This window comes from Echeneis naucrates, chromosome 11 (assembly GCF_900963305.1).
Source record: "Echeneis naucrates chromosome 11, fEcheNa1.1, whole genome shotgun sequence".
NCBI classification, from domain to species: domain Eukaryota; kingdom Metazoa; phylum Chordata; class Actinopteri; order Carangiformes; family Echeneidae; genus Echeneis; species Echeneis naucrates.
In genome coordinates, this window is record NC_042521.1 from 12,777,853 (window position 1) to 12,791,782 (window position 13,930).

Sequence of the window (13,930 nt, forward strand, 5' to 3'; positions counted from 1 at the left end):
GTTCTAGAGGATAACTGGAAATAACATTGTAATAATTTTATATGTCTGAGCTCCTCAGGTGATTTTAGAACTCAAGGTTCCTCAGCAGCAAATGCAAATCCCTGCTGGACTGAAATATCGGCAAAACCTCAAGTACCTGAGTCTACGCAGTGGTTGATCGAGGAAGAGCAACTCGTCTGCGATAAATCAACTTTGTTTCATTGTGAAAGGAATCCCTAAACAAATCAGTGGCTGTGTTCTCTTTTCATGGTGCCAGATAAAAGTCAAGTGGGAGCATTTTGTTGTAGCAGCAGTCAGCTCAGCCATCGCTGATTTACTCATATTCAGAGACAGAAATGATATACCCATGTAAAACAACTTCAGAATTTAAACTGCACAAGTCTTGAACATTTCTGAAATGATTCAAAGAGGACTGGAGACGGGAAATTTCTGGAATTATATATATTTTTTCCTTTAAAGCAAATTACCAAAATATATCTTTTGGTGTTACGGATGAACCAAGTTTTTTGGTTTTCGTTCGATTGACAGTCAGTTACCAGGCTTTTATATGAATGAATAATTAATGATTACTGCATAAATATTACAAAAATGTTGTGATTATTATTTGTGTCTGTAGTTCAAGTAGCAGTGGTACTGTATCTTAACTAGGAATATTGCTACTGCTTTGCTTTCTGCCCCTGGGTGGGCTATGGTTCTCTGGGATATTTTCAAGTCTGGTTTCCAAGTCTCCTCCTTGTTGCTCAAACAAAATGCCTTTTTCTCATGTTTGCAGTGACAAACTAATCAAAATGTTGCACTGTAATTGGTGGGTAGTGATGTGTAGCCTGTAATTACCGGAGTCAAGGTTGTCTGTATTCTACAGCATCATCTTAGAGGGTTGAAGAAGAGGGACAACGCTGTGTTGCCTTAAAGGCTGCAGTTTGTCAGTGGCTGGCAAACCTATTGTCATGCCAGGCTGTCAGCTCTCTGACAGCAAACACACTCCCATTTTTGTATCAAAAGTCAACAGGATCCTGTGTGGGCACAACATGTAGTTTATGTGTTTTTGTGCTTGGGATCGATTTTTAGGCGATTTGTCTTCACTTTGGCATCAAAGAGTTGTTGTTTTTTTTTTTCTTTCCATCTGATCCATGTGGGAAAAAAGCCTAATTAATCCTCTGCAATTCAAGTTTTACAACCTTTAATACTTTCTTAGGAAATGCGTGATATTTAAAAAAAAAATAAATAAATATCTTCAGACGGGGAGTATCAAGAGCACAAGGATGTTCACCATTCAATTCACTAATTGCAAGTAAGGATTAAAATGGCAGCGGCAGAGAACAAAGAGCTGAAAACTTAAAAGCCATCCATCGAAAAGAGAGGACAATAGTAAAAAAAACGTGTCTTAAATGAAATTTAAAAAATAGAAAGAGAAAAAGTTCTGAAATAAACCAAAGCAGCTTTTCATCATTTTTATAAAATAGCATAAAGGTTTGATGGCTCACAGAGAAAGAGCTTGTGTCAAGAAAATGAAAAGGATTAGCCATTTTTCTCCAAATTGTGACGCTATTTGATCATGTGAAAAGTGAAGATCTGCGGCTGCGGCTTTTTTCTGTTGCTTCAAATGTCTTGCCTCTAAATGAAACACTGAGAAAGAACATTAAAACGTGTGCTCCCTGCTTGGGAAATGGATCACAGCTCGCAATAATAATGTCACGGAATGATGAAGCTGTTTTATAAACATGAAAGCATGAGGTGCCAGAAGCATGGTACTTTTTTCAATCTCTCGCCTGTGACCAGATATTCTAGCTCTGGCCTCTTTAGCAGACTCACAGACATATGTAATGATACGTCTGTGAGTCTATTTAAGAGGTCAGAGCTAGAATATCTCCAGGCGAGAAATGTGTTCCTTTATTTCTGAAGGTCCGCATAGAAATCGTGACACATCAAATCTACTTGTTGAACTAATAATTCAAATATGTATGGATGTGTGCCACATGATTCTTAATCTTCCAGCGCACTTCATTTTAACCATCAGCGTTTGGAAAGTTGGCATAAAATGTTTTCCCCAGTGACTTAGTATGAATTTAGTTGCCCACGATGCATGGTTGAAATCAAATGCCTTCTCTCGCCAACCAATGTGCACTTTTCCAGCCAATTTTAGCAGATAATTTCAGATCTCCACCTGAAAGGTTATTCCATTAGGTACAATTCACACAACTCTCCTGTAGCTTCAACATCCCAGCTGAGTCCAGCATTGTAACTGTGGTCCACTTTTCCGTTTTGTTTGTTCCAGTCATCTTTGGGTAATTAATTTAGAGCCGATGTGCTTCGTTTGTTGCAACCATAGCATTGATTCATGTTTATACCTGAGCTGCCCAATTAACGGATCAATGCCAAGTGGAGAAACAGTCAGCCTTTGCTGGACATAAATGAAAGCAGAGCCACACATGAGCGTGAGGGCGCACACACGCGTTAACTACTCCATGTGCAAATCTGCAAGGTAGATGGGAGTGTGAATGCAGAAGATTCAATATGACCCTTACACAATGTGCCATAACGTTTGAACTGATTGTTTACATTTATTCTAACATTAATACAGCTTTCATACTCATCATTAAAGTTTTTCTGATTGAAAATATAAAAACAACAAAACAAAACAAACAAACAAAAAAAAAAAACAACTGTTTCGTGCAGTCTATCTCTGAGTGGTGGAGTCTGCATCAGCACCCAGTCAGATGTAAATGGTGCTGGTAATCTCTCTGAGGAGACTGTTTGGGTACAGGGATGTGAGTCACTTCAAGATTGTGTCTGTTGTGTAACCACCACCCAGTGTTGGTCAGGTGTGATGGATGTGAGACAGGCAGGGGGCTGATTGCTGTTGTGGCCAGCCCCCGTCCCCAAGGGGGAGGATGAGGTTGAAAGTTTTAGCCCCCTGATCACCAGGTGGTAGATGTGTGTCGGATGATGGAGCTTTTTAATGAGAGAACACAAAGGTCAGTTTGTGTGAGAGTGCGACAGCTCAGGCATGTGTGGCAAACAGGTACGTGGTTAATGTGGAGAAAAGGTGGAAAGTCCCCTAAATCCACAACATAGCTTGTATCCCAGCTAAATAATCTGAGAAATATTGCCTGTTTTGTACTCCTGACACACACCCTGTCGACTGACATACGCGTGTGTGTGTGTGTGTGCGTGTCTGTCTGTCTGTGGTTGTTGGAACGCTTCCATAAACTACAGCAGGCAGCTGCTTCTGGGTAGAATCATCTCTGTGCCACAGAACAGCCAGACAGGCCACCATCCAACAGAGAAGGATTTGGGGGATTTAAATTCCATGAAGGTGAAGCGCGCGCACACACACACACACACACACACACACACACACACACATTAAATAGCACATACTCCAAAAAGAAAGAAAGGACAGCGGTGAGGCAATTGAGGTGGCGGAAGATTTCACTTCTGTCCTCTTACCTCCTTTTAAGTGCTCTATCTTGGCAAACCACATTTGTTTTATTAATTTAGTGTCACATCAGAGGGAGCCTATCCGGCGGTTGACTCACTTCCTGGAACATTTTTCTCTGTGTGCAAAGTACTACCAGAACAAAGTGAACAAAGCACCATCATGTAATAACAAAACATAGAGAGAAAAAGAGTAAGGGACAAAGAGAAAAAGAGAAAGACGTGGGGAGGGTGGGGGTAAAAGTAGCTTCCCTCCTCCGATTAAATTGCCCTTTAGATAAAAGTAAATCTAGTAAAAGGCAGTGCAGAAAAATGGAAAATTATTAATGATTCTCTTCTCTAATGTGATTTTCAGCCTTAATATCAGAGATGAATAATATGGAAATAGGAGGGGTGGGGGGGCGCAGCAGTGGAGCGGAGCAGGCAATGTGTGTCTCTTGGTGTGTTGGGAACTTAATCCCTTTAAAACAACTCTCTTGGATAATAAACCAGACACCTCAAGGGAAAAAGATCTCTGTATCCTTTTGGGATTAGAAGCAGTTTTCCTGTCGCAGACATCTTGATGGGCAGCAGTGTCTTCCCCCCGCCACTGCTCCCTGCTGCTCTGTTATCAGTCACATGTGTGTGCATCCATACATAGTTCATAACATCAGAGAAGATGATGATCGGGTTAATGGAAGGTTGAGGAGACGTGTGTGTGTGAGCGCCGATGTGTGTTGGCTGGGTCTGATTGAAAACAATACCAATGAAAAACGTGAATTATATTGGAAGACAAACCAATTGTGTGATTGTAGGGTTAGAGTCATCGCTAACCCATCTAAATATAAATTAGTCAGCAAATGGCAACAATTAGCCAACATGTCCAACAGAAGTCAAGTCAGAGGTACAGCACTAAAATCCATTTAAATGAATGCCAAGTTAATACACTCTGGTAGCATCATTTATCAAAAGGGAGCACAACATGTTAGCCAGCATATTACAAGTTTCTCTGTATTTAGGGTTAGGTTACAAATGGGATTTTTTGTTTTTTTTGTTTTTTTTCAAAAAAATGCCAGATTTGTTTATTTTATTTTCATCTTTAGTTTGCATAGTGCTAGTTCTTTTAACCATTTATCCCATTACTCCAATTCAACATCTGTCAATGTGGGACACTTTTTGTGCAATCTGAAAAACTGACTCAGCCCCGAGGAACGCCACGCTTATCAATGTGACCAGCAGAACCAGTTCGTGAGAGGTGAGTGGTGCTAATGCGGCTGCTAAATCCTGTGTGACCTTGACAATCAATATGGAGCCATACATTTTTCATCAGTCCTGATTGTGGCTCTCCTAGCACATACAACTGATTGCCCACTTCTATGTGGTCATCAGCATATTAATGCTCCATGTTTATCATTTTTACGAAAGGACACCCCTGCATTTCTCATCAAACAGGAAGACACAATCCTCCTTTTATTTGTCTTTGCAGACGATGATTGATTAAACAGAATCTGCCTTTTTAAATAACTCAATTTGTCTGTTTCAGACTCATCATATGTCTGTTATTACTTTGGGGTTTTACAGGCAATCATTTGAATTCTTAAACTTTTTTTTTTTTCCACGACAAAGAATGCTGGTGTGAAATGGTCACTCTCTAATAAGGCAACGGCTCCCTTTCTCCTCCTGTGTGATGTTGTTTTCCTCGATTATCCGTCCACCAGTGTTGCTGAGCCCAAGAGGGCACTGTTTGATGTTGAAAATGGTCTCTTGCCATAGAGGTGGGAAATAGGAAATTAGATTTGTGGCCTCTCCAAGGGATTGGCCTGATTGTGGCTGTAAGTTAGCCTCGATGTTGTTCTGCAATTTTGACACCGCCTGGTATTTTGTCAATATTCCTTTCTCAAAATGAAGGCCTTAGGGATTTTAAGGACTTCAAATACCACCCCCAAAACCAGCAGGGAGCAGAGATGCCACAGCCCGCAATGCAACATGCCCCCACTGAGCTTAGCTGACATTTATAGCATAAAAGTAGTCAGGTCTTAGTCTTGATAATGTCAGATTTTTGTTCAAATTTGCCACAGCTACAGGAAAATGTCATAAATGTCACAATGGTGGTGCAATAGTGGCCCACATGGTTAAGTGTATATCATCTTTCAAGGCTGAGACCTTACAGCAGTGGCCGATGATCAAATCTGGCCCAGGCTTTTGCTGTATGTCATCCATTCTCCATGTCTCCTCTGCCTTCCCTGATGCTATCTAGAGTTTTTGTCAACCATAAATAAAGTCAATGGGGGAAAAAAACAAACAAACAGACAGACAGAAGAAACAGTCCGACCAGGAACATATATTGTGTAAAAATGGATTTACAGCCAACTCTGAATGTTTGCAATGATTTTTATCGCTACATTGCGTTGGCAAGACTTCCACTAAAAGCACTTTTTAAGCAGGAGGATTGGTGGCATAACTGCAAGAGACACATCACAGATCTTTTCTCGCTGTCTCTCTCCTACCCCAATGGTGAACAAAACATTAAATAACCTTAGAACTCGGAATAAACAAGCACAGATGCCAAACAGAGACAAAGTGTATCTGATTGCAAAGTAATGACAAACGATAATGAAAAAAACTATCGGTGATGAATGATGATGTGTTCCTCAGTATTCTTCAGAGGCAGACAGCTTCTACAACTGAGCCAGTAATATCTCACAAAGCAATACATTATCCCGTGTTGGCACACTCACTTTTTGAATCATGTGGTTTTGTTTTACTTGAAAGGCACTCATGTGAGCAGCACATAAGAAAAATGTGAAGAGAATAAGGTTGGACTCTTGCTCTTTTGTCAAAATGATGTGAAAGTCATCCTAAAATTCCTGGAAAAGCTGCATGCAAAGATAGTCAACACACAAAGACACAGCTACCAACCAGCTTACTATACAGATGTGCTCATAAGTTTACACACCCTGGCAGAATGTATGATTTCTTGGCCATTTTTCAGGGAATATGAATGATAACACACAAAATGTTCTTTCACTCATGATTAGTGTGGGTGAAGATATTACTGTTACGACCCTGACCTAGGGAAAGGAGGACGCAACGCAACAAAAGCCAGACGTCGTTTGGCAAACTAAGGTTTTGTTGCCTTGGATAAAAGGAGAAAAAAGAGGAAATGTGTAATATAACCAAAGGAACAAACTGAGGAAGAGGGCCGAGGGATGCTGGTCAAATCAAAAAAGGAATAAAACATAAAGAGGACTCACTGAGCTAGGTTTCTCTATTCGCTTGACACCAAAAGAAAAGAACACAAATGCTACGTGCTTAACTAAAAACCCGAATTACAAAGGACCAGCAGCCCTGCACCTAGGATGTCCACACGTCAACAAATATGTAACAAAATTATATCAGCCGTCAGTTCGTTATATAAAAACTTAAACCTGGCCACACTTCTTCAGAGCATCACCGTTGAAAATAACACAAGGCTGAAAACTAACAAACAAAACTGTTATTAGGAACTACCAAATCTCTCTAATTTGCTGAATGCAAGATTTCGAGGCCAAAGCACAGCCGAGGCGAACCGTCCGATTCAGACAGCCTCTCTTGTAGTCTGCCATCTGGCAATTGACAGGAGGCGCGGCCAGTCGGTCAGGTGCCGCACCAATCCGAATTGGGGAAGGGTCCGGGTGAAACGGAGGAAGGGTGCCGTTCCAATCGGCGGGAAGGAGGTGTGGCCAGGTGTGCGGTACACATACCCTACATCCGTAACAATTACCACACAACTGTGTTTACTCTTTAAATCATAATGACAACAGAGACTACACAAATGACCCTGATCAAAAGTTTACATACCCCAGTTTTTAATACCATGTATTGCCCCCTTTAACATCAATGACAGCTTGGAGTCTTGTGGTAGTTGTGGATGAGGCTCTTTATTTTCTCTGATGGTAAAGCTGCCCATTCCACTTGGCAAAAGGCCTCCAGTAAATTATTGGGCTGTCTTGTATGAACTGCACGCTTGAGATCTCCCCAGAGTGGCTCAATGATATTGAGGTCAGGAGACTGAGATGGCCTCTCCAGAACCTTCACTTTATTCTGCTGTAGCCAGTGACATGTCAACTTGGCTTTGTGTTTTGGATCATTATCGTGTTGGAATATCCAAGTACGTCCTATGCGCAGCTTCCGAGCTGTTGAGTGCAAAATTTTCCTCTCGTATTTCTTGATAACATGCTGCATTCATCTTGCCATCAATTTTGACAAAGTTTCCCGTGCCTTTGTAGCTCACACATCCCCAAAACATCAGCGATCCACCTCCATGTTTCACAGCAGGAATGGTGTACCTTTCATCATAGACCTTGTTGACTGCTCTCCAAATGTAACGTTTATGGTTGTGGCCAAAAAGTTCAATTTTGGTTCCATTACTCCAAATGATTTTGTTCCAGAAGTTTCGAGGCTTGTCTTTGTGCTGTCCGGCATATTGTAAGCGTGATTTTTTTTGTGGCATTGGCGTAGTAATGGCTTTCCTCTGGTGACTCGACCATGCAGCCCATTTTTCTTCAAGTGCCTCCTTATTGTGCGTCTTGAAACATCCACGCCACTTTTTTTTTTCAGAGAGTTCTGTATTTCTGTATTCCCCAGTCATCTGTGGGTTTTTCTTTGCATCTCAAACAATTTTCCTGGCCGTTGTGGCAGAAATGTTTGTTGGTCTACCTGATCGTGGTTTAGTATCAACAGAATCTCTCATTTTCCACTTCTTAATTAGAGTTTAAACACTGCTTACTCAGTTACCTTTTCCTGTGGATCTTTTTGACAATTCTTTTGCTTTCCCCATGACTCAGAATTCAGAGATGTCAGTGCAAGGGTCTGTCAGGAGCCCAGAAACTCACTGAACCTTTATACACACTGATTACAAGCAGACAGATCACAGGTGTGGATGGTTACCTTTCGTAGCCATTCAAACTCATTTTTGTCAACTTGTGCCGATGTTATCAGGCCAAAATCTCAAGAGTATGCCAACTTTTGATCAGAGTCATTTGTTTAGTTTCTGTTGTCATTACGATTTAAGAAGAGTAAACACAGTTGTTTGATAATAAATGGCTTCACTCAAGCACTAACCATGAGTGAAAGAAAATTTTTGTTATCATTCATATTCTCAGAAAAACTGCCAAGAAATCATAAATTCTGCCAGAGTATGTAAACCTATGAGCACAACTGTATATTCCACAATTTTATATCTCATCTCATTTATGTCCAGTCCCTAGATACAGTGGCAATATGTGCATCATACTTGTTTGGTTTGCCTCTCAAGAAGGTGGTTTAGATCAAAATGTTGCCAAATACTTTGAGAAATAAATGTGAGAAATAAAACTACAAAAAAAATAAAAAATAAAGAAAAGAAATTTATGTTTTAGTAAACTGGACCCATCCCATATTGAGACCAACAAATATAAGATCTACATTTCCTCATTTACAATATGGAAATATCCAAAACCAAAAAACAAGAAAACACTGAAGTGGAGCACAGTTTCTATTGTTCAGTAGAGGCTTTTTGACTGATCTCCAGCATTTCTAATGCATACAATTAATGACTCTTTCCTAATTAACACTCATCCAGGCAACACAATTAAAAATAACTTCAAAGAAAAACAAAAGCTAAAAATACTAAGCAAAGTAGGAATGAAAATAAAGTCCATCCAACCAGAAGATCACACATAAGCACACAAATGCGTTGATATGATTCTGTACGGCTTTACGACCTCAACCATGAGTATCGTCTAACATTTTCTTTAAGGCTTTTCTATCCCATTGCTATACTTGTGATTTAACTCCAGCCAAGGGGAACATAAACTTTGTAATATTTTCTCATCATTCAGATATTGTTTCGTGAAATGGTCAACATCTATAGGACACCACCTAAAAAGCTGAAATGTCTAAAGCAGCCAACACAGCTCATTATGATTCATCTCCTCTACGGGGGAGCTGAAAGTTATAGCTGCGAAAATTATAAACAAACCTTCTTCTCCCTGCATCACATCTGTCTTGGCCATTGCCTGATTGCTTTGTGGGAACTGTTAATTGCCAATTAGGGGGAGGCCAGGACAGCAATCAGAATGTGTATGCGAGTGTTTGTGTGTGTGTGTATGTGTAATATTCAGCCAGACAAGGTAAAGTGGTGATATATGGATGTTCCACATTCAGCCACAATCTTTTACAAAGGCCATTACTCTTGGATGCAAGTATATATTTAAGTGGAAAGTGGATTGAGAGGTTATGGATGAAGGCACAATGGTGTGTGCTCTTTTTTTTTTTTTTTTTCTTCTTCTTCTTCTTCTTCTTCTTCTTCCTGCAGACAAAACGCATTTACAATTCTGATGTCGTTATTAGAGACAACATTTATTCTTTGCCCAAAGGGAATCTGAACATTTGCCTGAAATTATCTGACTAACAAGTTGTATAAAATCGTCTTGGATTAAAAACAACACTGCAATGATGTCTCATCCCCTTCTGCCCAAAAGCTGCATGAGTGCAAACTATCAACAGATGTCCTTTGCAAAGCCATAAATAAAAAAGTCTTTTCACTGCTTTCGTTGACATATTTGTGCCTAACAAATGATGTTGCCAGGAATATTTGTCTTTGTTTGTCATTTTAATGGGTGCAGAGACATAGACTACAGCAGCTACCTGCTCATTTTAAAGAAAGAATTTGCCCTTATAGAAGCTATGAAGTAATAAGAAATAGTAATAAAGTTTGGTTTTATATAGACAAAGTTTATGTCAGCGCTGGCTTCTCCATTGACAATATTGATGATGCTGGAGCTATAAAATCACATGAGCTTTATCATATAAGCTTATAGCACAAGACCTGTGAGGCCAAAATGTATGTATTTATTTATTTAACTTGTTTAGCGCCATTAAAATACATCAGTTTATTTTTGGATTTTTTTGGGATGATTTCTTTGTCCTTCATCATAATTATCTCAAAAACAATGCAACATTTTCCACATCAATTTACAGCTCAGGGCATTGCTGGCATCCAAAAACTTCTCTCAAAGGTCTCAGAATGAAGAACTGGAATGTGACACCTTCTGTCTGTATTGTTGGTGCCAATCCTTCAATCAGAATCTCTAGAAAGCATACTTTAGCATTTTGGTACCTAAATGTTTATATTTTCTTTTCTTTTTTTTATTGTTCAAAATATTGCTGATCCTTTTTCCAAACATATCCTCTTGCATCTTGCAAACTAGAAGCTCTTATCACAGTTAGTCAGCATTGGCTCAGGATTGCCCAGGATTTACCAACTCACAAGGCTTGTTTTCATTGGACCGGGCCAATAAAGGTTGAACAAGTGTTGAGACTGTAGCTAACTCAAACCAGATGGCTATAGCCTGTCAATATTTATGGCTGAGGTTAATTTACATACATGAAGCTACACTGGTGACAGTCTGTCTTTTTGGTTTTTCTTCACCTTAGAGTAGAGTGCTAAACATTGGTTAATTTATCTTCAGACGTGTTATTTAGCAGTAGCTGCCAGTAGCTGCTGCTGTAGGCGCTGGTTCTGATAGTTGGAGGACAGCCTGTGTGTTAACCTCTGGGTCACTGCTAAAAAAGGACTGAGATTGTCTGGATATGTTGCTATGGCTTGGGATTTATATAGTTTCTTCATTTTATATCTATTTATCTACCAAGTCTTTCTTTTTATTAGAAAGCATTATTGAATAACATTCATGATTATACAGAGGAGGATTGTAAAGAACATATCATGTATATATACATATATGATATAACTGTAACGGCTGAGTTGCACTCGGCATTACTGCTGAGGTCAAATACTGTACAAAGTGGCTGTGCCCACTGAAGCTAGCATGCATCTGCAATCACAGCCTGTCCCGTCCTGCAATTCTACTCTGCTCCATAAAAGGCGATAGTGAGTCACGTGGAGCATCTGCCTTCAAGCCAAATGAGAGGAAGAGGACGTAACTATGAGCAGACTATAAGTCTGTATTGCAGTCATCTTCTCTATGCAACTTTCCTGGAGCTTAGCTTTTTATGCTGCTCCACTTGCCTCTTTCTCTCACCCTCACCTCACTCCTCGGCCTCCTGAAGCTCATTGTCTAAACTTGCCATGATGACATCATCCCTGTCGCCCTGACCATATATACAGGTTGTGAAATTGTCATTGTCAGTGTACCAATAAGCCATAAAAACAAGCCTACCACTTACTTAATCAATTTACAAGGTCATCCGTTGTTTGGGAAATATGATGCGTCAGTCTATATTGGTTTGCTGAAATCTCAATGACTTCTTTATTCCAGCTAATCTTGCACTTGGTTGCAGCTCTTGAATGCTTGGCAGCTGAGTCCTGCAGTATGAGTTTGACAATTAGTTATTAAAATGCTAAGCAGTGGACTAATTGAAGTCAAGTATAATATTATTTTTAAATTTTGAACTCTTAGTAGCATTTCATCACACATGGCCAGCCTGCGTGTGTTTGTCTTTGTTGTGTTTAGTGACAATGCTCCAGCAATTCAATAGGAGATGCCTTCAGGCAACCCCAAACCAACAGAAGGAACTAACGACCTGTTAACTGAGCAACCAACAAGGGCCAAGTAAGTAAGGAAGACCCCTTCCCTTATGTGTCTGTGTATGTCTGTGCATATCGGTAGAGTGTGTCGACTTGATTGTACCAAATTACTAATTGGACATTAACATTGTTAGTTGATGCAGTGCTACTGAGGTGAAGTTAGATTTCACAACTGGTCTACCAGCACGACTGGGGAAATTAGATTTATTTTGTCACAGCGGTTGTGCATGGTTGAAATTTGCATTTGTGTGATTTCTGTAAATATAATAGATTCCTCTACTGACGAGTTTAATCTGTGTAATTACACAATGTGATGAACGCATCTACAATAACTGAACGTGAATCTGGATCGAATGTCTTAGTTTTTAGAACATATCTCACACTATATGAATCTTGTAACATGGAGACTCATTCTAACACACTCCAACATGCTAACTGTTACAGACATGCTTTTTGTTGAAGGTTCTGTGGCACGGTGAAAGGCGAGTGAAGCTTTCACACCCATAGACTCTCTCACTGATTTTATCTAACTATTCTATTTGTTTAAAAAAAAATATATATATATATGTTTGGCTTATTTAAATCTGCTCTCAATGGGCAGAAGAATCCAGCTGCTTCGGTAATGTGCTGATTTGCATATGAACAGTGTCACAGTCCAACAGTCCACAGTCAATGGTGTATGAGATGTACATTTTTTTCATCGATGCAAAGTGGAAATAGTACTGATCCACCATTGAGTAACCAGAAATAGTATGCCAGTTGGTATGGAAAGGTTTTCTTTTTTCAGTTAGTAAAAATCCTTTATTTCATCTAATTATCGTACTATTGAACTGTTGTTGGTGTCAACACTCCAAATGGCTGCTACTGACTAGATAACTGACTGCTTATTTATACAAGGACCTTTTGTTTGGAAAAATAATTTTCCATAATTGATCGGAATAATAATGATGCAAATTAAATAAACCTAATTTATCAGTCCTATTGTGTGTTTGTGAAAACATAATGCAAGTGAAATTCAAATGCACTCGCGTTTACACGTCGCACAAAGCTTGAGACAGTGAAGTGTTCAAAGTTGTCCTATGCGCAGACATAAGGTGAGCATAAGTACAATGACAGATATTGCTCAGATTTGCCGGTTTGATTGGACTTGACATGCTGTGCTGACATTTGGCAAGGACAATTGATTATTCAATAACTGTCAGGCCATGATAGATCGCAACCGAACCATGGGCAAGGTGCGTGGTCTGCAGCTTTTTCTTTTGCAGTGGCTACATAGTGCGCCTGAGTTTGGTGTTAAATGAACGTAGTGCACAACAGCAGCCATCTGACATCAAGGGATGTTTCTGTTCACTGCAGTTCACTGTGCATTTATCGATCCACAACATGTTGGTGTCTTCCATTCCATCTTCATCCGCTTATCAGGGGTCATTTCGGGGGATGCTGGTGTTTCTTCTCCTATATTATTGTTCAATACTCATAATTTAACCACAATGTTTCCCTTGAATCGTCTGAGCTTTAACCCCGACTTGTTTGTGTCTTTATATATTTTTCGTGGGAAAGCTTGATAACCCTGAATCCACTAGTTGATGTTATAATAGAGTAGGAGAAGTTTGTCTTGTTTACTGTACAAACTAACTGGTAATTTATTTTCTATCTTTCTTGATATTCATATATTCATATTTAGGTCATAAATGGCAACATGACATGGAACAACTGCAGTGTGTCTATGATGTGTACAAAATGTTAATTTGGTACTGTTTAATGTTTAATTTGGTTTGTTAAACAAATTTTCTGTGCTTGTGTCCTCTTTTTGTAATTAGTGTCCAAACGTGGAAGTTTCCACACCACAAATTAACTATACCATGCTTGCACCCCCCCCCATGTGCCATCATTATAAATCCTTTGAAATGTAAACGATTAAACCAACGTCCAAATGCTCTGAAG